This window comes from Mesoplodon bidens (assembly GCF_964165515.1).
Source record: "Mesoplodon bidens genome assembly, chromosome: 18".
NCBI lineage: Eukaryota > Metazoa > Chordata > Mammalia > Artiodactyla > Ziphiidae > Mesoplodon > Mesoplodon bidens.
In genome coordinates this window covers 3,222,126-3,249,783 of record NC_138175.1, presented here as the reverse complement: position 1 = coordinate 3,249,783, position 27,658 = coordinate 3,222,126, and the positions used below count along the sequence as shown (strand labels likewise).

At 49.4% G+C, this 27,658-nt stretch overlaps 1 long non-coding RNA gene across 1 annotated transcript; it reads right to left on the bottom strand.

Moving 5' to 3' along the window:
- Positions 1–6: 6 nt before the first annotated feature.
- Positions 7–26,987, bottom strand: LOC308606019. The gene is made up of 4 exons (XR_014013757.1): positions 26,930–26,987; positions 11,672–11,830; positions 1,697–1,820; positions 7–163 (listed from the first exon to the last, which is right to left on the bottom strand). It is a non-coding gene; the product is annotated as an uncharacterized lncRNA (long non-coding RNA).
- Positions 26,988–27,658: the final 671 nt, after the last annotated feature.

Genomic DNA, 27,658 nt, shown 5'->3' with positions numbered 1-27,658 from the left:
CTCCCCTTCCTGGATGGGGGTGGGGAAAGGAAGTGCTTCACTGAGGTTGCAAAGCAGAAACAAAAAAGGTCAATGTTACCTCTTTTCTCTCTGTCCCTTAGGGCAAGAGCTGAGCCTCTCAGCTATGAGGAGTGGTGTGGCCTGAAGCTGGGCACAGTCGCACCTAGCAGATAAAATGCAGGGGAAGAGCTGAGAACCAGGGCTGCTTGCTCACTGATTCAGCAAAGTTTGTTAAGCACGGGGCGGGGGGGCAGTGAGGGGACACAAACACCCTCAGCTGTGAGCGTGATGCGTTCACGCCATTTGGGCAGCCCCACACCAGGCTGTGTGAGCAGCCTCCTGCAGCCGTGGGGTGCAATCAGTGCGCCCAGCCCTGGGCACTGTCTCCTATTCTCACGACCACCCGTAGCTCCCTGAGTGTCCCTGTTTGCACCCGAGGGGGCTCTGGGGGATCAGGCAGTCAGTGACAGAGGGAGTGGAATTTGAACCTCCTCCCCTGTGCCTGACTCTGAGTCACACACACTCGCCAGCCCAGGCACCGAGCTTGTCCCCCACGTGGTCACGCATGCGTTTATCCAGTGCACAGGTGGTTAGTGTGTTTTACCAAGTGCTTGGGGCCACTCAAGGCTCGGGGTCCCTGCAGGAAGCTTCTGGAGCTTCCGCTGTGTGTGCAGGGGGTGATGACTGCATGATGGAGAGTGAAGAGGGTGAAGGTAAACGAGTACTGAGCGCGTGTGAGTGTGTTCGTCTGTGTGTGCATGAGCGTGTGCGTGCGAGAAGGCCTCTATGGGTGAGTGTAGGAGTGTGTGCATATGTGTGGGTGAGTTTCTTTTTTTTTTTTGGTGGATTCCTCTTTATTAATGTGTCTCCTACCTTCCCCCCTCAATTTCAGTCCCTTCCATCTACCCCCCCAAAAGAAGGCAGTGAAAAGAAGGGATTGTTGGAGTTCTGAGCCCCTTGAGCAGTTAGAAAGGGAACAGAAACCAAAACAATCAGTGGACGTGACAGAGACTGACAATCGAGAAATCTAAAGCAGAGCAGGAAAGGTGGGAGAGAAAGAGGGAAGGAGTGTTTGCACACGCATGCACACGTGTATGTGGCGGTGTGTACCTGTGAGTGTAAATGTGCAGGCATGTGATTGTGTGTGTGTGTGTGTGTGTGCTGTATTAAATGCAGTGGTCAGAGACGCTCCCTCTGATGAGACAATGTTTTGGAAGACACCATCGGAAAGAAGTGAGGGAGCGAGCCCGGCTGATTGAGGGGAAGAGTGCAAGGTGGTGGCAGCAGCAAGTGCAAAGGTCCTGGGACAGGATTGGGGCTGGTGTGTGGAGGCTCAGAACAGAGCCAGTGTGGCCGGGACTGAGTTTATGTCTCACAGCTTCAGGCTTTTTGACACTGGCTCTGTCACCCTGTCAGAAATCCTCAGGGAGGCATGGCATGGCCAGGGAGCCAAACTGTCCACACTGACTGGTGAATCCTGCATTTCTAACCCAGCAGATGAGAGAAATGTCAGTCTGTAGAGCAGAGATTCCGGTAGAAAACCCCAGAGACATCATTATACTACCTAGGGATTTACCCACCTATTATTAGAGGCTCTAATAATATAGGCTCTTTGTATGGGCAAAAGAATACACATATTATCCAGAAACCTAAAATGTAATGGCATATTTCTATAATGAAAAAAACTTCCCCAAACCTGTGAGATGTTTTCTACTGCAGCCTTCACTGACGTTAAACCTTCAACATTTGATAGAACAAGACTTCGGTCACATCCAGCTCAACGGGATCAGCCCCAGGGAGGACCTCAGTAGAGAGGATCTCTGGTTATGGACACAGAATAAAAAATGAACAGTGATGAGGGTGGGGAAGGCGGAGGTGGGCAGTGAAAGCTGAAAGCTCAGACATAGGTGGCATTTTGGAATGAAATATTGATTCCCCAATATACAAATTACATATCTGTATGTAAGTCAAATCATTATGCTGGACATCTTAAATCTACATAGTGTCATATGTCAATTATATCTCCATAAAGATTGTACCTCAAGAAACAAATGCACAGAGATACCTAGAGTCTTTCAGAATCCAAGTTTAAAAAGCTGAGCAGTACGTGGTGAATCCTGTGAACCCAGGCACTGGAATGGGACAAACCAGGAGTGGAAACTCAGCTCAGGCCACGTGGCCTTGGAAGTCACTTGAGCTGAAAAACGGGGAAACCAGGACTTCACAGTTCCCAGGGTGGCTTCAAGATAGCAGGGAACAGAGTAGCCATGGATGACAAATTACACAGAGGAAAGTCTTGAGATGATTACAGTGAATGGAAAGGAAAAAGACAAAGAGAGGAGGTCCCCACAAGCAGAGAGAAGAGGGTGGACCCTGAGGGCGGACAAAGACAAGCTCATATTTGGAGATAGCACCAAATGTGACCTGTTTAGAGAAAGGTGGGGACATTCCCCTTAACAAGGAACTAGAAGTGCTGGTGGGAGGGACTCCACACCTCCACAGTTCATGGCAGGAGATGATGGAGCCGTTTCCCCAAAGTTTTGAGCAAAAGAAAACAGGATGAAGAATATGAAATCCAGGTACATTGTCTTTCAAGTATGAAGACAACAAATCGGTATTTTTGAGAACAAAACAAGAAAACACTGAATGTTACCCTCATTCATCCCATCAGGGCACTGGAGAATTCCTCGATGACATGGAACTGAACGAGAGACTTATAAAGAATCCCAAAAGAAGACACTGTGGGGAAGTGATGGGCGATACCATGAAATTCACATAGACTGGGATTCTGCACACTTGGGGCGATTGTTGTTACAGAACAGAATTTACCCTAAACAGTATAAACCCTAAATATGTAACTTTACACCCGGGGGGGATTAGTATTCAGAACACAGTTTATATCGTATGGGTCCCGTCAAAGGAAACGTGATACAGGTGGTTAGTGGGGCGGCGTGGAAGCTGGAGCCTGGGGGGTGTCAAACAACGCTGTCTTAAGGGCACAGCCTTCGGGTCACCCCTCACCACAGTTTTGGCATCCACTTTTCTTAGCTTTGGAGTGATTTTTAGGAATCACCATCTTTTTTTTTTTTTTTTAAACATCTTTACTGGAGTATAATTGCTTTACAATGGTGTGTTCGTTTCTGCTGTATAACAAAGTGAATCAGCTATACATATACATATATCCCCATATCCCCTCCCTCTTGCATCTCCCTCCCTCCCACCCTCCCTACCCCACCCCTCTAGGTGGTCACAAAGCACCGAGCTGATCTCCCTGTGCTATGTGGCTGCTTCCCACTAGCTATCTATTTTACATTTGGTAGTGTATATACGTCAATGCCACTCTCTCACTTTGTCCCAGCTTACCCTTCCTCCTCCCCGTGTCACCATCTTTTGTGGTAAAGAATTATTTTGGCAATTCCCTTGGTGTTACTTTACATTTTTTCAATTAAATTCAAGTAAAAGAAATACATTTTCATTTTTAAATAGTGTGGATAGTGTTACTCATGTGTATTAACTTCCTCTCTTCAGCTTTCTATCGATATTTGTGTACGTGTGTAGGAGGACATTCAGAAAGACAGCCACATTAATATTAATCCTATTTTGCAGGAGTTAATACATTTTGGGCAGTTGGTCGCTTTCTTAGGAATTTCTGCTTAATTTTTTTTAAAAAGCAAGCATGAATGATACTTATAAGAAGCAATTACACCAATACTTAAAAATACACCACTATATGCCTTTCTTGGAGAAAAAGAAAACCACGATGGAATATATCAATATATTGTACCTCCCTGAAAGATAAATCTAAGTTATTTAATTGTGGGAAATAAACCTATAAGCAGGCAAAAAACACTGAATCACTAAACGGAATTCCATTTAAATAACAGGGTATCTGGCCTAACTCTGAGATGTAGATGTCAAATCCTTCCTTTTTTTTACTTTATAATTTATTCATGTATTCAACAAAGTGCCGAGTGCCTACCATGTGCTGGGCATGTCTCTTTTATTTGATGACAGCCCCCTAGGCTCCTATGGACGAATGACAAGATTACATTTAGACGAAATAAAAGTGAGACCCCCAAATCATCAGAGGGCTCACTGAGTCACTGTATACCAAAAGGCAGCTTTGAGAAAGCATCTTCTTGGGAAGGAGCCATGACCGTAATGGCCGTAAATATTCATGCCCCCAAGATCACACCTCACTCTTCTTCTAAGACGCAAAATCTCTCAAAAGTTTCCGGAAGAGGAGCCAGAAGCTCAGTGGTAAGAGAGTCTGCCAGCTTTTAGAAGACCAGGTGATGGAGCAGTGCTGTTAGCTTGACTTACTGAATACACACGAACGTTGTATTGAAAAGGGAAACCCCGGGCTGGTGTCAGCCCAGGCACGACCTCGTCCCCTTCTTCTCAGGGACTAGACCTTCGTTGTGACCTTGGCCTCCTGGGGAGACTAATTACAGCTCGGTACTGGCTCCTGCCCTCTTGCAGGGACCCTGCAGCCCCGCTCCCAGCCCCCTGCTGCCCAGCCTGTTGCCCAGTCTAGGGCTGCCTTCCACTGGGTGGTCCCTCCAGCACTGCAATGGCCCTCACAGTCCGTGGGCCCTAAGCCAGGCCCAGCAGCGCCCCCACTGTCATCATCCCGCTGGATGGTGCCTTAGAGCCTCCCAGACCACTTCCTGCCAAGACGCCGGGAGGGAGCCGCACTCTAAGCTCTGGACTGTCCAGCCTGTAAGGGGCTGGAGCCCAGTCAACCAGCCTTGATCCAGAAGCCTGGGAACTCAAGCCTTGAGCATCTTAGGGAAAAAACAAGAAAGACTTTCCTAATTCTGCTGTCTTCCGAATACCACTCTGGATTCTGGCTCCAGCCCCTCTGAGATTGTAAACATCTGGGGGGGACAGACAGCCTGACCCTGTGACTCCGCCACAAGCCCCCTGTGGATACGCAGATGACGGGTGGAGAGCGGTCAGCCGTCCCAGCCCGATAAGGGTCCCTAAAAACCCCAAATCAATGGGCAGATTTAGCCTTCTCAAACCACGCCACATACCAGCATCTGTGACATATGGTACAAATAAAATGGGCTTAGTCTTACATCGGGAAGGAGGTCATTAGAGGCAGCTGAAACTGGGAAACCTCACGGCAAAGACAGAAAAGGCCAGGCTTGGAGACGACACGGCTGCACGTCCAGCTGCGCACGCTCCGTGGGTCAACGCTGGCTTTGCGTCCAGCCTTGGAAGACCCTGCTCCTTCACTGGAGGCTAAATTTGTCCCCGAGCACCCACTGCCCGTGGAAAACCTGGGCTAAGACTTCAAATATGACCTAAGTCTTGGTCAAAACACAGGCAGGCATTCATGTGAGTAACAGACGTGTCACTGTGTGCCTGCAGCACACGGTGCCCGTGGAGGGGAGGAGACCAGAGCTTCTCCTCTGTTTCAGGACCTGCTTTGGGTCCAGCTTCCCTGGACAGGCCTCCGAGGGTCTGTCCTCCTCTTCCCTCTACTCCCAGCGCCCCGAGTCTGCACTTCCTGTGCATCAGAGCCGGAGATCACTCCTCAATTCCATAAGCTCGGGTCTAAACGCACCAAAGAGGAGGGTCCTCCCCCAGATGAGTGCTTCCTTGATAAATGGATGGAAAGGGCCCCAAATCTCCCACCTGAAAAGGGCCAGGATGTAAGGAGGCCACAGAACACGAGCAGTGATGCGGCCATGGGGATGGGGACTTGGCCACTGTTTCAGTAAATGCTTTTACTTCGTGTTATTTCCCCCTTTCTCTGTCCAGGCTGAAGGGTCACTAACAGCTCCGGGTCCAGAACATGCTCTGGGACAGACGTCCCCTACCTTTCACCCTCACAAACTATTACATCCAGCCCCGCCCCCACCCCCACCCCCCCACCCCACTGCCAGGCCTGCGAAAGTCCGCTGAGCCATCTTTGTTTTGTTTGTGTTGATCTGTTTTTGCACGATTGCTTTTGAGGCTTATTTAAGGAGTGGTTTAATTTGTTTCTTCCTGGTCTCCTGGCCCCGCCCCAGACGTCAGGTCCTAGAGACAAGGGACCTGAGCTGTCATTTGCACGGAAGTGTCTCGGCGCCTGGAATCTAGTGAGCGGCGGCTGACCAGAGGAGGGGGTTGCCCACGAGACTGTGGGGTGCAGCCACGGCGGGCACTCGGGCTTTAACTTTGACTGTGGCTTTTACCAAGGAAACATTCCCTCCCTCTGCATTTTGTCCTAAGAGAAGCAGTAGCGAGCGGTGAAGACCTCGTTGTTTCCATCACCATGGAAGCTGGCATCTCATCTGGAAGGCACCAGCCCTGTCAGGCAGGCCCGGTCCATCCAGCCCCCAGATGGGTGTCAGGCTGCTGGGACCATCCCAGCTGGCTGACATTACGGCGGTTACTGTAATAAAGACCAGGGTTAGCTGACAAACTTGGTATTTTCTTATACGGCTGCTGTGAATTTTACCAAGTGTGAGGCAAGCCTCAGGTCGGCAGCGCTGCAGCAAAACAAAAACACGCAACAGAAAAAAACCACACTGCTGAGGTCTGCTGTTGAGGTTCTCCTCGTGTACAGCTGGCTGAAAAATACAACACAACACAACACAACACAGCACAACACAATACAATACAAGCAGCTGTGGGGTGGGGAGAAGTTAGGTCAAATCCAGGACTGAAAGAAATCTGTTTGGAGCTGCCATTGGGGGTGCAGGGCTGCCCCGTGGAACTGCTGCAGGGATTTAAAGAGGCAGAGGTTCATTTCCTGCGATTTAAGGAACTTTGCTGACGCCTGTGCTGGTGCGGGGTTCGAAGGACTGGGAATGGTTCCGGCCGCCCAGGCGCACAAGGCGCACGCTCCCCCTGCAGCTCGTCTAAATGTGGGGCTGCTCCGCATTGATTGATGGCCCAGGCAAACGACCTATTAATCCAACAGCAGCCCCACTTCTATTCCTAACTTACTGGAGGCAGAATGGCCACCGGAAGTGGTTTTGAACTGCTTCCTGTGGTTCCCCCGACTCTGCGGGGCAGGGGCTTCTATTTTTAGAGAGTGACCATTGCCATGAAGGTCCAGTCGGCCATAGATGCGATGTGGGGACTTGCGGGTGGCCAGGGCAGACTGGGTGGGCTCTTCATTCAGATGGTATTTTAAGAGTTCCTTTCAAGTGACGCATAGTGGAGAAGGCCACCACTTCCTCCTGAAGGGTAAGAGGGTGTGTCTAGGCCAACAGACGCTAGGACGCTTGGCCGTAAAATGTGTCATTGTGTTTGGAGGGCTGGTGACCTCCCCATATGAGGCTGCATGGCTGGTGTCCATGAAACACCAAGATGTCTACATGCTCATTTGCATTTACCATGTACCTTCTCTGAGTATGACGGTACGTTGTGGATTTTTGTTCAGAATGGCTCAGTTTCACACATTCTGTTCCCTTCCAGTCAACGGGTCCCGTGTTAGTTTGGGTTTCCTGGGAAGCAAATCCTGGCACAAGGGCTCACGTGCACGTTGCTTCTGTGGGAGATGGTCCCCGTCAGCACCCCTTGGGGAGTGGGCAAGCGAGGCGGGGATGGGCGAGAGCCAAGGATGTGGGTGAGTCGGAGATTCCTCAGAACACACTGTGGAGCCAGCTGGCCCATTTCTCCAGCTCTCCGAGGCCGCAGGTTCTTCTGAAGGTGAGGGACCCTCTTTGTGGCCAAGATGGAGCTCCAATTGACAGGTAAGCCTCCAAACATGGGAGTAGGAAGCAGGGAACGGAGCAGGGAAAAGAATTCACAGAGAATTTGGATGGCGAGGGCTGTGGTTTCTGTTGGTTTTCCTGCCCCCCTGGCTGTTTTTTCTCATGGCTCTCATTTCATCACAGATGAAACTTTGTCACAACTCAGTATTTGTACAGCACTCCTCCTGGCTATGAAGCTTGATCTGAATGCTTTAGATTCATTTCTTTTTCTCTCTCTGTTTACTTTGCATCTTATTTTGTGCACTCATTTTATGCAAATCACACCCACAATGAAATATCCCCACGCGGCCACAAGGACAACTAAGGTTAAAAAGGCTGTTAATTCCAAGTGCTGGCGAACATATGAGCAACAAGAACTCTCACACGCTGTGGATTAAACAGGATGGCCTCTCTTATAAAGTTAAATACAGACTCACCATGTGACCCAGTAATACCCACTTCTAGATGTTACCCCAAGAGAACACACGTCCACACAAAGTCCTGTGCATGCATGAGCACAGCAGCACTATTCATAGTAGCCCCAAGCTGTCTGGAGCATTCTGCCTGGGTTCAAGCCCCACCTCTGCATGTTAAAATGCTGAGTGATCTTGGCTTAGAAACTTCGCCTCTTTGAGCCTCTCTTCCTCATCTGTCTAATGGGAATAACAGTAGCGACCACCTCATAGGGCTGCTGTGAGTATTAAATGAGTGAATATGTCTGAGAGCTCCATACTGGGTTACTTGTGTCCCTCAAAAAGATATGTTCAAGCCCTAATCCCTGGAACCTGTGAATACGACCGTGGAAACACGGTCTTTGCAGACCTCACCACCAAGGGCTGAGGTGAAATGCCTGCTGGGACTGCTTGCCAGAGGTGCACGGCACCACCCAGGGCCTTCTCCACCGTGTGCAGGGATGAGAGACAGGCTTCACGGGCATCCCTTGGGCCAGCAGAGGGCCAGGGGTGTGGCCCAACTCACCTGTATCCTACCTGGGCCGTCTTAACGGGTCCATCACCCCCTGGGGCTGCCCCCGCAGAGCTCCGCCAGCCTCCCTCCAAGCACATGTCCTGACATTGGTGGGCGGCCAGGCGCGCTCACACACACATGCTTGAGCGCAGATGCGTATCAGAGCCCCTGAGATGTGGGTTTTCTTCCAGATCAGATATGGGCCGAGGCCTCGCAGCTCCAGCAGAAGGGAGGAGAGGCACCGCATCTGAGTTGCATTAGCCAAACCAGCCCCAATTTATTTTTCCATGCCTGATAATAATGATACATTTTTAGTCTTGTGAGATGCTGCACTTTGGGGAAAAGGCACAAAGACTCAAGTAACCCTGAATGCGGTTGTGGCCAGGTCCCGTCCGTGGATTTGTCTCCACGTTCCCGGGACTCCGAGAGACCCGGCTCCCATTCCCGGCGTCCTTCGTCACACCCCGTTCGGCTCTCGCCCCCAACACCCCTCTGCAGGTTGCCTTTTATTTCAACACAACACGTCAAAGAACAAGGTTTGGTTTTGGGAGCCCAGGTTTGTTGCTTGCAAAAGACTGTCTAAATGGGGTGATGCAGGTGTGCTTTGGGGGTGGTCTGAGAGACAGAGAAGCCCGGGGACAACACCAAGCCCGTGGGCTAGTGCAGCCCCAAACCGGAAGCTTTCCAGCCAAGCAAGCACGGTGAGGAGAGATTGGATGGGTCTCAGCTCAGATCACAGTCATGATGAGATCCATGTCGGTTCTCGGCAAGTGTCTGATAGGAGAAAGTCTGCCTTCCGTCCTATACCACTTTCTGTTTGTGCTTTTTCTCCTTTATTTTAATGCAACTCCCTCTCCCCTTTAACACACCTTTAACCCTCTGTGACCTTGTGCACTCTCAGCAGTGCCACCCTACTGAGACTTGTTCCAAAAAACCAGTGTCAGTCATTTACACATTTGTATAAATAAGCCATGGACGGGCTCCTTTTCTGGGCTGGAAGTGGCATTTAAGCCCCAGTTGTTCCGCGCTTGAACCGGCGGCTGGCCGTATCTATAGCTGAAGCTGCTCCTGCCTGAGGGGGACAAAAACATGTTTGCAGCACACACTCATCACGGGCACACGGGCACATGTGCGCGTGCGTGCGTGTGTATAGGTGCACACGCACACTCTTCCAGGATCCCAGGGTGGAATATAAGTCACAGTTTCCAAAGGTTGTTACGGGTGTTCCAGCACTGAGAAGTGCTGCCAATGCTGTCCTCCAAAAAGGAAGCGAGTGAGTGTTCCCATGCTGGAACGAGCCGGCTGTGTCTACCCTTAACGGTGGTGGCAGAGGGCGGGGGGAGGTCAGGTCCCAGGGACGCTGATGACCCTGGGTATGGGGTGTAGGGGGCTTTGCGCTTACTACAGAGTCGCGTTATAAACAGGACTTCTTTTTAATGGTAGTGGGCACCAACTCAAAGATGTCTGCTGAAAAACTCTGTGCTCTTCTCTCTGCTGACTCATTTGGTGGGAATTACAGCCCCAAATGCCAGCGTGTGGCTGAGCCACATGACCCTCCACTGAAAAATAAGGACAGGATAGTTTCGGTCTTGCAAACAAACAACGGAGATGCAGCCAGATCTTCTTCCTCTGTTTGTTTTTTTCATTCACATCAACAGCTCTACACCCAGCGTTCAATGTGACCCCCCTGGGTCAGTGCCTCCAGATTTGAGAAGAGAGAGGAATGGGTCACAAAGTGACCACACCGCTTTTTTTTAAATTTTTTAATAAGTGAAAAGGAACCTTGGTATGTAACAGAGGGAGGAAATGAAAACTCTGAATGGTCTGATTTTTCGGCTGAGTCCTAGAAGTAGTAGCGTGATAAATAAGCTGGAAGGAGAAACAAACCCTGGATTCCAGCTCACTCTGCCACTAACTAGCTTGGTCACCTGTACTGTCACTTTCCCTCTGGGACCCCAGGTTTCTCATCAGCGAGATGAGGAGGTTGGTCTTGGTCAGAGTGGCACTTCCCTGGAACATACAACCCCAGGCCAGCACCCACCCCAGGCACGGCTTCTTGGTCAGCTCATGTTCTCCGGCAGCCCTCTGAACCCTTCTCAACCCCGCTCTCTGTGAGCCATTAGCAATCGGTCAGAAATCTAACAGCTACATGTGGTTGTCATATCCACATGTGCTGTGTTTGCCAACTATTTCCAGTAGTTTCCTGTCCAGGATTTTGGTAGGATTGCACTGCCTGCCTTTTTGGGTGACTAGTTCAGGCCAATGAGTCATGAGCCAGTGAGAAATGGGTCACTTCTGGGCTGGGGTGCCTCAGTGCTGCCATGAGACCCTCCACATCCCCCATCCCTCACAGGGCAACTGGAATGATCAAGTCATTGAGCAGAGGTCTGGGCCGACCTACAATGGACCTGCCCCATGAATGAGAAATAAGCCTTTATTTTAAAAAAAAAGTAAACCTCAGAATTTGGGGGTTGTTTGTTACTTCAGCGTGTCTTGGCCGTTCCTGACTGATACATCATCCTTGGCCTCTTTGGCCCTGAGGTTCTACAAATCTGGGTCTGGTGACTTGGCCGTTCTGCCTGATTCAGAGCTGTCCCTTGGGACACTGACACCAGACCAAAAAGTTTATGGCAAGGACTCCCATGATGTTAGCGCTCAGATCTGTTTACGGTCCTTCAAGGACAGTTTTCCCAGCTAGTCGAGACACACCAGAGCCAATGTCCAAACACTGACCACACCCTTCTGGTGTCGGGATGTCCTGAGAACCAATATAACAGCTAGCAGTTCTGCGTTCACCTCTCTTGGTTTGTACGACGTTTGCCAGCTTGAAAAACAAGTTCTCACACCAGTTTTCCTTTAAAAATGGTGGGTCTGGGGCTGTCCAGGGTTCTGTGTTTTACTCCTAAACCTTTCCTCTAGACCAGTAGGAGCCATGACACTAAAGCAATGTGTGAAGACAGAGGGAAGGAACGTCACCCATGATGCTAACCGACCAGAATCTCACTCACCAAAGAGGTAGCTTCTTCCAGGAATCATCCGGGCCCACGTGTGTGCAGGGCTGTGTAGGCGCAGAGATGGAGAGAAATGGACCCTTCCCTCGGGGCATCACTGTCCAGGGGGTAGAGTGCAGTGCAGCAGGAGGTGGAGTCTGTCAGGCTTAAGCCTCCCTGTTAGAAAGTGAGAATCCCGAGGTTAGTCTTCAGCAGAGAGGCTGAGTCACGTAACGCTCAGGCCTCTGGAGCCTGCAGACGTGTCTTCACAACCAGTTTTCCCACTTTACCACTTAATTCACTGTAAACGTGGGCCAGTTGTTTAACTGGACAAGCTGAAAAATCACCTGTAACTAACACAACACTGTTAATCAACTACACTCCAATATAAAACGAAACTTTTAGAAAAGTCATCTGTAAACCAGGCAGCAACATCCCTTAACACAAACTTACGTATGAGTGATGGAGCCCATGCTTTGCGCCCGAGCCGGCTGCCCGACGTCTGCTGGGGACTCCCTCACCGCCGGCTGCTTTCACCCCACTCCCAGCAGGAAAGGGACACTCGACCCTCAAGGGCACCCCACACGTCTGTCCCTGCCACCCTGTGCTCAAGAAACCTAAGACTCACTCCCTGAAAGAAACATCGGGCAAACGAGGAGGCTCTTAGGAGCCCGACAGGCCTTTGAAGGTGCCGGCAGCCCCATCGCTGAAGCTTTAAGTCCCGAGAAACAGTCACTATATGAACAGAACACTTGCATTAAATGTGCTAGACGTGTCTAAGAGAATACGAATCGAGAATCCCTGCTCTTTTTTTTTTTGCCATTTACAAAATTTTTATTCAAAAATTAACATACCGTAAGATTAATTTTCAAAATTCCATTTATAATAATGAACTAATTCAAACATACAGAAGAGCTCAACCAGACCTTGCTTTGCACACGGCCGTGTTAACCCAACTCACACATAAACCCACGGGCACGTGTGCCCGTGAATGTGGAGCCACCAAAGCCAGGACTCCTTACACAGTGATGTGGTAAATACTTCTCTACCCCCTCATGGGTTTGACAAGCTTTTTAAACACTGGAATGGGATTTCTGGCAATTTTCGTTCCATCTTTTGCACTTCTCTGTGTTTTTTTCCCCTTGAAGTCTGTATATGGAACAGGCATTCCCTCTGCAATCACACTTTACGGTTAAAATAATAATGCAAAACAATAATGCATCTTGAACTCTGCTCTTGAAATGTTTACATTTGATAGCTTGTTTCATTTCCACTACACCCATGTGAGTTACTTGGGATTAGTACTATTTGATTGTTGAGGATACAGGCTCAGAGAGGTGACATGAGTTGCCCAGGGTCACACAGCTCCTAACAGGGTGAGGTGGAGAGTCAATTGGTGTTTTTTCATGTAGGACAGCTCTTATCATTGAACCAGAGCCACCTCCTTGGACGGTGAAAAGTTCTTGGGAAAATTTTACTGCTGAGATGATATGGCTTTTTAAAAAATAATTTATTTATTTATTTATTTTTGGCTGCGTTGGGTCTTCGTTGCTGCGCGTGGGCTTTCTCTAGTTGTGGCGAGTGGGGGCTACTCTTTGTTGCAATGCACAGGCTTCTCATCGCGGTGGCTTCTCTTGTTGCGGAGCACGGGCTCTAGGCACGCAGCCTTCAGTAGTTGTAGCACATGAGCCCAGTAGTTGTGGCGCACGGGCTTAGCTGCTCCGTGGCATGTGGGATCTTCCTGGACCATTTCTTTTTTTTTTTTGGAAAGATGTGGCATTTTATTAACAGATGGTCATAATGGAAATGTTTCACAAATAGGGAAACTGAGGAACACATAAACGACTAGAATCAAATCACAAGACCTGAATGAATACTGATGGAATCAGCTCAGTCACAGTTACAGTTGTATTTCCTATCCATTTTTCTTTGAATCCATGTCCCCTGCACTGGCAGGTGGATTCTTAACCACTGCTCCATCAGGGAAGCCCAAGAGATGAGATGTCTTTTAAACAATGGCACACGTTCCTGGTTGAAAGAAGCATTTCTCTTGAGTTAAGGGGTAGGAACTCACTCTCCTGCAGAGAGGATGCTGAAAAGAAGCCGTCAGCCCTTTCTCCCTCTCCCTCAGCTGAAGAGTAAATATATTATGGCTGTGTTTAAGTTACGAGAACGTAAAGAGAGAGAAGTTTACTAGTTGTGGGTAATCTATACAATCTGTAACTACAGAATCATTTCTATTTACTTATTTTGAAGGGTCTAACCTGGTATTCTTTTAAAACAACCCATGTGTTGACTGCAGAAAGGAAAACTAACCGTGGCAACCGTGGTCGTGGAAGATAGCTGACAACAGACAGCGTGCAATCGGAGTTTGGGCCTCAGAGATCATCTAAAGCAGCACCTCCTGAACTTCGCTCTGTGAGCAATTTTCCTGGGGCTCTTGTTCAAATGCAAACGCTTATTTGAAGGTCTGGTATGGGGCCCAGGACTCTGCATTTCCAACCTGGAGTCTCAGGGCCTTGGATCTGGTTTCTCAGCTCGGAAGCACATTAGAATCACCTGAAGCTTTGAAGATCCTGGCACCTGAGCCCAACAGCAGACAGATTAAATCACACACCCTGGCGCTGGACCCAGGTGATTCCAGTGTGTGCAGCCAGGCTTCAGAATCACTGCTTAGAACAGTTCTCAAACCTTTAATCCCAGGAACACTTGACACGCTTAAACATGATTCAGGATTTTTTTATTTTTATTTTTATTGGAGTATAGTTGATTTACAATGTTGTGTTAGTTTCAGGTGTACAGCAAAGTGAATCAGTTACACATATACATATATCCACTCTTTTTTTAGATTCTTTTCCCATATAGGCCATTACAGAGGATTGAGTAGATTTCCTTGTGCTGTACAGCAGGTCCTTTGATTCAGGATCTTGAAGACCTTTTCCTATCATATTTATCACATTAGAAAATAAAACTAAGTAATATAAAAAAATTCATTTATTGATTCACTTCATTTTACGTTAAAATGAAAACGTGTTTTATGAAAAGTAACTATCTCACAAAACAAACAAAATCGAGTGAGGAGAGTGGCACTGCTGCATGTCTGTGCCTCGAGTATCTGCATGACTAGGACACGGCTGGGGCCTCCCCGCTGCCCCTCCCTGCATCTGACCTGCCGCTCTTTATCTTGTTTCATCCCCAGAGACGCTGACCCAACGTGGAACTCACGGAAGAGGAAGCTGAGCTCCGAGGGTGCAAGGTCTCTGTCCAAAGTCACACCGTGAGCACCAGGGCCCAGGCTGACTGACTCTAAAACCAGCACTCTCAACCGCTAGGCTAGATCCCCCCCCCCATAGGTGGACGAGACACAAGGGACTGGGTCTCATGCTCCTTAAGACCCCCGTGAACATTTCCTGGAAGGTGCTCAGTGAGCCCCCACTGTCCCTCCATCTGACGCCTGCAGCCTGGACTGTCACGTGTCCAGCCTTCTCACTGCCCAGCCTGCAGTGATTGATGCGTTTTTGATTCCGTGAGATTGCGCAAATTCATGCAGCGCTTCCTGTGGGTCAGGCACTCCTCTGGCATTCCATAAATACCAACCCCTTTTATCTTCATGGTAACCCTGTGCCGTAGGTTCAGTGTTGCTCCCATTTTACAGGTGAGGAAACTGAGGCCACACAAAGCCAGGATTTGGACCTCTGCAGTCTGGCTCCAGCTAAAGGTCTGTCCTCTGCTGCGTCCAGTGACAAAGGGACCTGCTCTGGTCTAGAAGGCAACCCTGAGGCGGTGAGGGCCTCTGCCTGGAATCCTGGAGCATCTTTCCCTCCAGTTCAGAGTGTCCGCCTTGGCACTGGGCTCTGAAGCCATCCACCGGCCCTGCCACTGCTCAACAGGGATTACCTCTGTCAGCCTGCAGTTCCTCCTCCGTTCTGTTACCTGCTCATGATAGCCTCTCCTCCGTACCTTGCTGGCCGTCACTGTGGCTGGGGTGTCCTTCTCTTCCCCCTTGGTGATGGCTGTGGTTAGTGGCATGTGGGCAGGAGTGACAGCCTGTGAATCCTGAACCAAGACCTGGAGAGCCACAGTGGATTCCGCTTCACCCTCTAGCATTCCTGCCACCATCACGGGAAAAGCATGCCCGTGGAGCTGCTGGTCTTAGAACAGGCAACACGTGGAGCAGATCTAAACCTGGCCCACAGCAGAGCCACCCGGCTTACAGATCTGAGAGAAAGAAACACATATTTGCTACTGGGAGCCTCTGCGATCTCAGGGTCATTTGTTACACAGCATTAAGTGCCGAGGGTGTCATTTGATAACAGGGTGGAGACGATGTGTGAGCAGCTCTCAGCGCGGTGTCTGGCTCAGGGCAGCCCCCGTGGACGTGAACCATTATAACAGCTACTTCAGATGCAGTTTCCACACAGCCCCTCCTCTTTCTCCCTTCCTTAGTCAGCCGAGGCTCTGCAGCCTGCCCACCCTCCCCACCCAAAGGAACGAGGTGCTCACATACCACCGAGCAACAGGCTTGGGAGCCCGGGCCAGGTTTGTGGAAAATGGGAAAAAGCCCTTGCCTCAGTGAATGGGGGTTTTCAACCTTATCTCAAATTCTCTTGGTGTGGCTGGTGGGTTTGTGCCTGATGGTGTTTTCTGAAAGGGTCTTTGTGGTATGAGCGTGGATGAAAAATGAGAACCAGGAAGGAAACAGGCTTGACTTTGTTAAGAAGTGTTCCGGGTTTCAAAGGAAACTTGAAGGTGAGTCCAGGGCGTGGGCCTGGCTATGGATTTACAGCAGACCCAGGACTCACTGCCAGGCATGGAGGGAACCTGCCGTCCCAAAGGTGTCCTGGATGCCGTCCTGAGCCTGCTGGTGCCACACCTGCTTTCTCTCGTTGACGTCTCACACAAACACACAACTTCAGCTATTTACTGGACCAGGAGAGCGGCCCATGATCCAATCCTTTTCTGATCATCTACAGAAGGTAGTAGAAAGGATCTGCCATCAGGAGCTCATTTCTCTCTGAGCTGTGTGACCCTGGGCACGTTAACCTTAGCTCTCTGAGCCTCGGTTTCCACGTCTGTGATAGACGGACACTGTAATGCAGACCTCATGAAGCTGTGGTGAGGACACAGCAAGAGTGAGCGTGTCCGCGCTCCCAGCCCCTTAACTGCGGCACGACGCTGGCTATTAGGACGGCGGTCCTCACCTTTCTGTTTCAACGGACGCCAAGCTCCCCAACTTGTCTCTCAGCTCTGACTCACAGTGGCCGCTGCTAAACTGAAATGCCCTCTGTTTATTGACATTTCTCACCTGCAATTAACATGTAATGAGTGCCCTGGATGGACGAACGAAGAAGAACCTTTTCCTTCCAAGGAAAGTGGGAACTTACTCTGTGGTACTGGGCAGCATAGTTAAGACGAATGGAATGAATGAGGCAAAGGAAACTCAAGCTGGATATCAAGAAGTTCTGCGCATAACAGCTATTAGAGGAAATGGTGACAGGGCCGTGTGGTGAGCCAGGCGGAACCAGGCTGGGAAAATACCGGCAATGTGTAATTTCACAGCAGGACAGTGGGAGACGTCGTGCTCGTGCCCAGGCAGAGAGGGGAGCAGGGGAGCAGGACGCAGCCAGCAGGGTGGCAGTGACTCGTCACACTCTCGCAGGTGTCGTACGGGGGCTGTTGCTAACCACCATGGGTCATTGCGACTAAGCCGGGCTGTCATTCGGGTCATTGCTGAATCTCAGAATAGTGCAATTATAGGCGAGAATCTGGAATCAGGCACTGTGAAAGGATGCATTCATTTAAAGGAGGGGCTTAATAATAACCTATAATAACTAAATAATAAATAATAATCTATCATAAGTAAATAGTGAGCAATAAGCTATAAATAATACGTAATAATCTATGACAATGGAAGGTACCCCACCTTCTTCACTTTTCACAGCCACTAAGAATTCATTTTCCAGAACATTCCCCTCCCCACCCCCAGTTCTCTTTTCCCAGACCAAATCAGACACAACACTCTCGCGGTGCTGAAATCACGCCTCCATCCAAGGCTCGCACGTGGACCGGCTTCCTTCTTTGACTTGATTTTAATCTTCATTCATCGTTACTTGAATGTTCTGGAGGTTTTGCATTCCGGAATCTTCTTTGGCCTTCTCGTTTTTTGTGATTTTCCCACTGAGATAAGACATTTGGGGTCTGTTTTGGGAGTAGTGAGGGGTGAGTGTCAGTAAAAAAGAAAAACCCAAAAAACGTGAAAAACTATCTTCCCTTCAATATCCACAGACTCTCAGTCCATAAATGGCTTCTTTATTCCATTCCTGTTTTGGAGACCATCACAGAAAAACCCTGACACTGCCTTCTGCTGATCTGCAGTGTTTCTCTGTGTCTCAGGAGCCACTGTTTTGGGGCAAGAACATGGGGAGATGGGGGTGACCCAGCTGACACAGCAGCTTAAATGTGGCCCCAGCATGTCCCCACCCCGGGGAGACGATGCTGGATGGAAAGTCGGGTGGATGCACTCATTGCAGCAAAGTGGGGTTTGTGCTCCCTGAGCAAATGCTCTGCAGACAAAGGGAAACTGAGTCGAGGAATGTTAATTGCTTCTGGTACCGTCCCGTTTAGCCATGGATTAACCCTTATCAGCAAGTGGCTTCTTAAGTCTAATTCTGTCCCAGAAGGGAGGCTTGGTCTGTGCCGAGCTGAAGTCGGCCCTCATTTCCCAGGATTACCCGGCCAGTGGGGTCCCACACTAATCCCCACCTCATTTTAGTTAATTTCAACCTCCTGGACAAACCCTTTCCCCGAAGCTACCAATAAGAGACAAAGAAAAAAAAAAAAAAGCCCAGCTTTGCTCCCTCCTCCTGTCCTTGCCCAGATTTTCGGAGATAAGAATGAGCCTGGAAAGGCCACCAGCAGACTCCAGAGCCCCAGAGAAGTGGACAGACTTTCCCCTGGGGAAAGGCCAACGTCCTCTTTCTTCCAGGCTGTGCAGAGGTGCCACCTGTGCCCGTCGCTGGGCAGGGGCATGCATTTGGACCTTGCAGTCCCCTGGGTTAGCTGCTCTCTGAGCCTCGCTGGTTGGGGACGACCAGGGCCCCTTCGTGGGGCCGATTTGGGGCTTACAGCCTCTCCCGGGTCCCACGTGGGGCAGCGTGCTCGGTCGTGATTACTCCTCATGGTGGAGAGTTGGTCCAGGACTTTTTCAGGGGTCCCACTAGAGACTGCATCTTTTTTCTCTCCTTTCTTTCCCCAGCTAGCATGGGGAGCAGATTCTATAGGAATAACCAGGACAGGCCTGTGAGTCTGTGCCCTCCTTGCTAGGGATCAGCTCAGGGCAGGGGGGTGGTCACACTCAGTCTACCCTCAGTGGGAATTAATGGGGAGGGGGCAGCGCTGCAGCTGTGTGAGCTCACAGAGGACTCGGGGCCTGAAGCAGCCAGGTGCCTGGGGAATAGATTACACCCCCCAGATCGACTCCTAGTGGCTGAGCTGGGGACTTCAGCCAGAACTGGGGGACCCGCAGGGAGAGCAGAGGCACCCCCATGGGGGAGAGGCTGCACTTTCCTCCCACTGGGTTTTTATTAATACGTCGCTCTCTATTTGAATTTCCTCCTGTATGCAAGAGAACAAGACAAAAATTCAAAACACCTGGTAGTTCAAAACTTACTCATTAAAAAAAAATCCTGCTAATAAAGACGATACAGAAAAGATGAAGTCCAGATGAACCACAGCTGCCGGTTCAAGTGACAAATTCGCATCCCTTTCTTCTCTGTGAGTGGGAAAGGGGAAGGTATCAGCGGTTTAAAGTCGTTTAATGCAGATTTCCATCATTGTTATCCTAAGTGGAATCATTGTTATCGTTGTAATAACATTTACCCAGCGTGCCTGCGCTGGGTGCCCTGCATATGGCGACCACATTGTCTCACAGAAGCCTGGAGCTTCCCGGCCCTGACAAGGGGGATGCTTCACGGGGCGTGGGGAGGGGGCTGGCGGGCAGGACGCGTAGGCCTCCCGATTCGGTTTGGCGGTGTTTCTCAGAATCTCGTAGACTGTTTGCAGCAGAATCCTAAACGCCTGTCACATTGAATGCGAGGGGACTCTGCATTTGTTTAAGCAAATGCTGCAGATTACTCTTAAGCACATGAAAGTCTGAGTTTCCCCATCTATGAAAACAGACAGATGCTAATGCCTCCCTCACAGAATTACTGCTGGGGTGTTCAAGGAAGATGATCCAGGCGAACAACAGGACGAGGGCACTGATTACTGTTAACATTCAGCAATTATTATTATTGTGGCTGTTACTGCTATTGTTGTTATTGACAAGCAAACCCAGACCCAGAGAGGGAAAGCAACTGGGCCAGGGTCACACAGTGACGAGGGAGCCAGCACCCAGGGTGTGGACCAACTCCAGGGCTGAGGTGAGGGGTGCTGAATGCTGAGTCCCTTCCCTCGTCTGGGTTCCCTACAGGCCCTCCCCCAGAAGGCATTTCCTCTGCTCCCGATGAGAAGAGAACATTTCAGGGTTCTCCCTGTTAGAGGCGTGATGACTCTCTAGATGTTTAAGTTCCCATCAGCAGGCGCTCCGAATGGGGCTGACATGAACCATCTCAAGGCAGGAGGTTCCATCAGAATGACCTTGTGGCCATTTTCTTAGGGAAAACAAGCCAATCAAGGCTTGATTCTTCTGGTTCCCACACACTCCAGTGGGATGGGGAGGCCAGTTTGGCTGCATGATTTTGTCCGCATTCAGAGCTTTTTCTTGCTCATTCCGTAACCCCATCAGGATTCCGAGCCCACGTGTGTTGGGCTGTAGCTGGAAGCCCAAGCTCAGGGCTATAATCGCGGCCTTCAGGCCTGTCTCAGTGACCCAGGCAATTTGGGGGTCAGTTGAACAGAAGCAGGCTGCAAGTTCACAAGAAGGCCAAGTTGTGTGAACAAAATGCTTATGAGATTCCCGGGTTCACATCTCGCCTTGAGATGGCCTCACAAGTCTCCCCGGCAGGCAGAAGCAGGCCAGGCGGTATAGCTGTCGACGGGGAAAAATGATGAAAGGCTGGCCAGCCAGCGCGTGGGGCTGGCACGAAGCACATATGGATCATCTGTAGATTATAGGATCGAGTGGTTCAGAAACCTAACAGGTCGTGTTCTCTTCCAGTAGTAGGCGGAAAGATCTGGGTAAGATGAGAAGCAGCTTGAATCCGTTCCATGGAAGATTCCAGGAGGGGTTAGCGTTCTCTAATTCCCACTGCCGATTCTGCCCTATAGATTTAGTCAGGCACTGGGGGCTGAAGCATACCACCTTCCTCATTCATGGGTTTTCCATCCAGGATAAACTAGGAAATAATGGGAAACTTGAAAGAAGCCCCTCAGCACGTGCTTCCACACCAAAGAGGCTGTGTTGTTTCCCTGTCTGGAGCCTCTGAGTAACTTGAGGTCAATGCACCCATCAGATGAAGAGTTTGGAGGCTAACATCTGCTCTTTGGTCAACGGCACCCAAGGGCATGTCCAGGAAAGGCTAGTTAGAGTGGACTCTCTCTGGTTGCCTCTGTTTGGTTCTGGGTCAGTTACAGCCTCCGTGGTCATGGTCCATTTGGTCTTGGCATCTCAAGAGCGTGAGCTCTGGAGCCAGGCTGCTCCTCCCATTCCTGCTGTGTGTCCTTGGAAAGTCAGTTAATGTCTCTGAGCCTCAGAGGTTTACACTCTTCATATGTAAAGCGGGGATATTAAAAGTACCACATCACGTGGCTGTGAAGATGAAACGCCGCGGGTGGGAGGGAGGGTGATGCACGTAAAGGGCTTCACCCAGTGCGGGGCACAGAGTAAGCCCTCTTTAAGGATATGTTGCTATTATTGGTGTTATCATCCTTATTCAGATAGTACCCATTAGTAAGCACGGCTGTGATCCCAGCTTCTGTTTTGTAGAATAGAAAGAGCCAGAGGTGGGAGAAGGCAAAACCAGGGAGAGAAATTCGTGGGAAAATGTCCCAAGTCTTTCTGAGCTCCTTTGCTCCAATTGTGAGTGGGATGGAGAGGATGCACCTATTCTAGTTGGGTTGCTGAGCTCTTGAGAGGGAAGGGGTCAACGCCAGGGCTCTACCTGCAGGAAATATGTTCTTTAGGCAAACCTCTGGGACCTTTCCCTTCCTGGGCTGGTGTCTCCTTCTGACCTCAGAGGTGAGTTTGGCCAATCCTTTGGGCTATTCGTGTCTGTCATGTTTGAGATCCCCAGAAGCTGCCCCAGGACAAGGATTCTAATGTGAGTTGTTTATTTGGGTGGTGATCCTAGGGAACACCAACAGGGGAGTGGGCAGGTGGAGAAGTGACCCAGAGCAGGGACAGAGTCAACTGGGGAGGAGTTGGGGGTGTCATTATCAAGCAACTTAATCTGGGAAATGATGTAGAGCACAGACCTCAGAATTATCGTGCCCAAGGAGAGGGAGCTGGGGTATTTACACGCCAACCCTCATTAGTTACTGACTGGGGGCTAATCCTGTGGGGGGGAGGGCGGTTAATTCCCTGGAACTCTGTCCCGCCACGCGTGTGTGTAGGCAGAACAGACTCCGGGGACCTCGGACAGCCCTCCACCAATGAGATGGGAGTGCCGAGAGCTGGAAGAGGTTAGGCAGTGCCCCGATGGTGTCTGCTACAGATCACTCAAGAAAATCGTCTGCCTTCCTCTAGCCTACCTTGACTTCTTCCTCTGGTTTTATTTCTTTTGTCTTTATCTCCCAGTGTTGAAATGCTGCTGCCCTGCAACTATATTTTCAACTTATTTTACTGGGTATATCTTGTGCCCTATGTAGCTGATAAGTTCTCTTGAGGGTGGGAACACGGTTTCCAAATGCTCAGATAACAGGACACAAATTCCAAACACAGATGTGTTCACGGGTTTTCTCTGTCCCTTGGGTCCACTGCAGAATATTCTAAAATCGCCAATGCTGCCTTTCTCTTCCCAAAGGGAAGTCTTCAGCGAATGAGCAGCTAGGTCTATAGCATAATAATGGAATAAGGGGCTGGGGGGAGAGGAAAGTGGCTCAGGGCTCAGAGTGGAGTTTGGGAAGGACTTTCAGTGTGCACAGCTCTGATGCAGCATCTGGGCACACAGGGAAAGGAAGACAAGGAGGGTCTTTCTAGGCAGGCTGTTAGGGATGGTAGGTCCAAGTCCCTTTGTGGTTTTAAAGAAAAGTAAGTAAAGTACTGGAGTTATTCTGAAATTACTTTTGATTGGTATACTGTGTATTTGGATTGCAATGGATTTCTGAGACTGAACTACGTAGATTCTGGGCTTAGATAAGGACTCAACTGTATTTTCCAGAGGGCGAAAATGCACATGCCCTAGGTAACCAGTAAATGCTTGTTGAATGAATTAGTGGATATTTATGAACGATTAGAGCTGGAATATGCCTTAGAAACTCTAGTCTAGGTGTGTGAAGCTCAAACACCTCTGTAAAATTTCCAGATAAGATGCAAGATGCCCAGTGAAATTTGAATTTCAAACTAAAAAAGAGTACTTGTTAAAGTATAAGTATGTCCTAAATATGACATGGGACAAACTTATACTAAATTTGCTAAATCTGGCAGCCCAGGTTTAGGACATGTGCTGGTCGTGGAATTTATATCAAGTGCAACAAGCCATCAGAGGATCGGGAGCGCCAGGGAGTGGGGAAGTTTCAGGATTGGTGGGCACAGGTCCTAAGTGCATTTCTTTAAAAAAACAAAAAACAAAATCATCCTCTGGGCAAAACAAAATGCACCTTTTAAGCTAATGTTCTTATTTTAAGTAAGGAATCTGAAATGCAGAGGAGAGGAGAAGCAAGGAGCCTGCAGACCCCAGGCAGTCGAGGCAGAGACGAGGCTGGACCCAGGTTCCTCCCCCACAGGCCACTGTCCCCCTGCCCTACATCACAGGGCAGGCTGTGCGCGTGTCTAAATGTATGGCTTTTGATGCGCGCCTACCTTCAAAGGGCAGGTGATGGGCGAGTATCCAGGGTAAGAGCAATTTCGTGGATCACTAGGTGTAGCCAGTACACATTCTCCCCGAAGACTCTGAGTGGACCCCCTTGGTCTCCTGTTGCATCCAGCAGACACTATGGCTTTTCTCCCAGTGCAGCCAGCTGGTATTATTTTTCTTCATTTTTGCTATTTGAGGTGCTCTTGATGAAGGTACAACAGTTGGGATATTAGGTAACATATTCCGTATCTTGGGCAAGTTATCCTGCCTTTTGAGTCTCATTTCCCTCGTCTGAAAAATGGGAGAGCTGGGAGGATGTTAGGTCTCTCTGATCTCTAATGAGGGGGACCAGGTGCCCCACTTTGCCTGGGAGTGTCCTGGTTTATGCCCATTGTGCAGTGTAGTCATCAACTGTGCTCCCTTTGTACCCTCCAAGGCATCCTAGTTTGCATGAAAAATGAATGGTACGCTCCTTCCAGGCAGTGGTGTGCTGGAGTCACCCAGCATGGGCTCTCCAGACCTGATGACTATATGTTCCCAGTGAGGTCCCACAGGTAGCTTGAAATCAGCCATAGACAGAGTAGTTACACCACGGCCATGAGCAAGCACTGCTTCCGTCTAGAGAACTGGCTGTTAACCTAGTCAGCACACCACGGACTCTGCTCTCATGGTCGACAACCACGTTACATACATGCCTGGACAAACTGCCAGGTGGTCAGTGAGTGAGCATTTGACTCCAGAATCCATTTTATTTTTATTTTTATTTTTTGGCTGCGTTGTGTCTTCATTGCTGCACGCAGGCTTTCTCTAGTTGCGGCGAGCAGGGGTTACTCTTCGTTGAGGCACGCAGGCTTCTCATTGCGGTGGCTTCTCCTGTCGTGGGGTATGGGCTCTAGGCGCGCGGGCTCCAGCAGTTGTGGCACATGGGCTCAGCAGTTGTGGTTCCCAGGCTTTAGAGTGCAGGCTCAGTAGTTGTGGCGCACGGGCTTAGTTGCTCCACGGCACGTGGGATCTTCCCGGACCAGGGCTCGAACCCGTGTCCCCTGTGTTGGCAGGCAGATTCTTAACCACTGTGCCACCAGGGAAGTCCCCAGAATCCATTTTCGAAAAGACATTTTGGTCCATCCATGTTGTTGCAAATGGCAAGATTTCATCGTTTTTACGGCTGAGTAATATTCCATTGTACATATGTACCACACCTTCTTTATCCATTCCTCTGTCGATGTACGCTTAGGTTGCTTCTGTATCTCAGGTATTGTGCGTAATGCTGGGAGGGCAAACCGGGTGGTGGGGGTCAATAGTATGGGACGGAAGGAAACTAGACTTCTGGCGGTGAGCATGCTGAGTGTGGAAGAAGTACAAATGGAATACTGCACACGTGAAACTTATATAATGTTATAAACCAATACAAATGTTAAATAATGAAAAAAGCTACTTTGGTGACAATTGAGTTGACATAATCCGTGTTCTAGTTCTTCTGTAACTGACCCATGAAAATGTCCACTTAAGCCAATGTCTGTCCTGGTCCTCAGTGGTTACAATGCTGTGAAAGCAAAGTTCCCTGGCTTTGAGTGAGTTTTTCTATTTCATCTGTCAGTTTGGTTGGATGGACCCAGTTACTGTGGGACACAGCGTCTCAGCAAAGCTGAAAGCCCCAGATGCTCTCAAGGAACGAGCAGCCTGCAGTTGGCTATTCCGGGTCGCCCCCTGGTTGGGTGACCATTTCACCTGATGCTCTTCTGAAAAAGCGCATTTAAAATGTAGCCCTTGTCACGTGTGGAGAGGCTGCAGGTGAGGCTAGCTTCGCTCCTGGGCTTCCTTCCCCGTGTCTAGGCCGACAGACTAGGAACTTTTCCCTTGAGATGGGGAGTCTCTTCCCCACCCCACCCCTGGGAAGGGGTACAGATATCTCCCCACCCTCCAAGAAGGCATGCCTGAAATATGCTGTGTGCGCCCTGAGCACAGCCACTCACAGAGCCACTCCTCCGACCTCTGACCTCCTTATGTCATCGGCAGGGAGCCCAAGACCCAGGGTTTTGAGACTGAAATGAGATAAAGCCTGCAAGGCACACACAGAATGATGGTTACGCAGCATGGTACTGGACCCACGCAGTTTGATAATCAGAAGTTTGCTGTTCTTGTTGTTGGGGTTTTGTTTGGTTTTGTTTTGTTTGCAGTGGCTGTAATTCACCGCTTCTCAGAATCTGTGATCCCACTTCCTTCCTTCCTGCAAGGAACCTGAACCTCCTAGTCCTGTGATTTGTTCAGGCCCCAGGTGGTTTGGAAAAATCACATACTTCACCTGCTTTGACGCCGTTATGGATTCAAGAATGGGGCTGCAACATAAACCCATCCAATCAGAGCAAATCTCGGGACTTGGGTTGGGTGAGGTGGGGAAGACACCCTGTCTCCTCTCCTGTAGGTGAAGAAGGAAGCATGGAATCTAGTGCAGTTGGCAGCCACCTGACCACCTCGAGGGAAGCCATTGTGTAGGTGAAGCTGCCCTAGAGAAAGAGAAGCACAAGTCTGGTGGCACTGTCAACTGCTGGAACAAACTGAGCCTGAAGCTCGCCTGATCTCTGGATTCTCCAGTTATATGGGTCCATAAATTCAAATTAATGCTTAAACTAGTTTGGATATGTGCTACTTGCACCCTAATCCATTGAAATGCTTTTCTGCAGTGAGGCTGTGCCAGAGCCTTCCAGCTAAATGAGACAGTGTACAGTGAGACAGCGATAGTGAAAAGCATCTCCTACAGCACTTAACACATAAAGGCGCTCCACTGAAAATTCTGAGCTCTCCCTTCCTTCCATCCCTATTGTATTCAAAGCAATTTCAGCTACACCGTCAAAAGTTAGATTTCCAGACTGCTCACAGAAAAAAGGCTCTTTGGCCTGGACTGTTTGGGGCTTTTTCAAGTAATTGCATGCCTTGGCAAACCTTAAGACGATGCCTTTATTCCTCCCTTGAGACAGAGTATGTGACACACAGACCCGCTTGGAATGCAGTGAAGCACTAGCTACAGGGCTGAATTTAAATCTGGGAACTGGTTATGTTCAGTTAGGATTTTAAGAGCTGCTCTCCCCCATTCCGCTTGCTGCTAGGGACTCAGGAGCAAAGACAGGGGTCCAGCTGAACGTCACCCCTTAGGCCAGCGGGCAGCTCTCCCCTCCAAAGTGCAGCTCAGGGAGCCAGGCCTCTCCTGCACTGCAGCTCTCACCTCCTGCAGCAGGGGTTCATGACCTGCACCCTTGGACCACGGGGAACCCAGGAGGTCCACACACCAGGATGGGAAAAACATTCTCCCGCTATTTGCACTAACCTCTCGCTGAATCATAGATGTTGCTTCCGATATGAATGCGGGCAGCAAATGACGGCAGCAGAGCAGCACCAAGGAAACTTCTCCCCTGCAGAGATCAGATATTTTCATATAACATTTCCGTTGTCGTGGATACCTTGAAACTTTGTCTATCCTCATTCGAAATTACAGTTGACATCTTGTTAGTGAATGTATTTGTCAAGAAATGCATACATTACTATATCACAGATGTTTACGGTTATTGCAATGCTCTTCTGTGACCCTAATATGCTGGTTGTTATTACTATTATTATGTAATCATTATGTCCCCACATGTCAAATGTCCCTGTCATTCTCCCCAGGGAGACTGTGAACTCCTTGATGAAAAGGGCCGTGTCTGACCCATTTTTATTTCCTGCGTTGAGCACAGGGTTGAGAATCCAGTAGGAACCTAGCAAATATTGGGCCAAGTGAATAATGAGGAGGTACAGCTACTTTATGACACTCTTGTCATAAGCCAGGTGAGAGGCCTTCTCAAGGGACATGCTGGGACATGCACTTAAACGTGGACCACATCCAAAACCCTGCTTCCAAGTGAGGTCTGCCTGCTCGGTCACACTCATTGAAAATCAGTCCCACAGAGGTTGGGATTGACATGTATACACTAATATGTATAAAATGGATAACTAATATGAACCTGCTGTCTAAAAAACTAAATAAAATAAAATTCAAAAATCAAAAAGAAAGGAAATC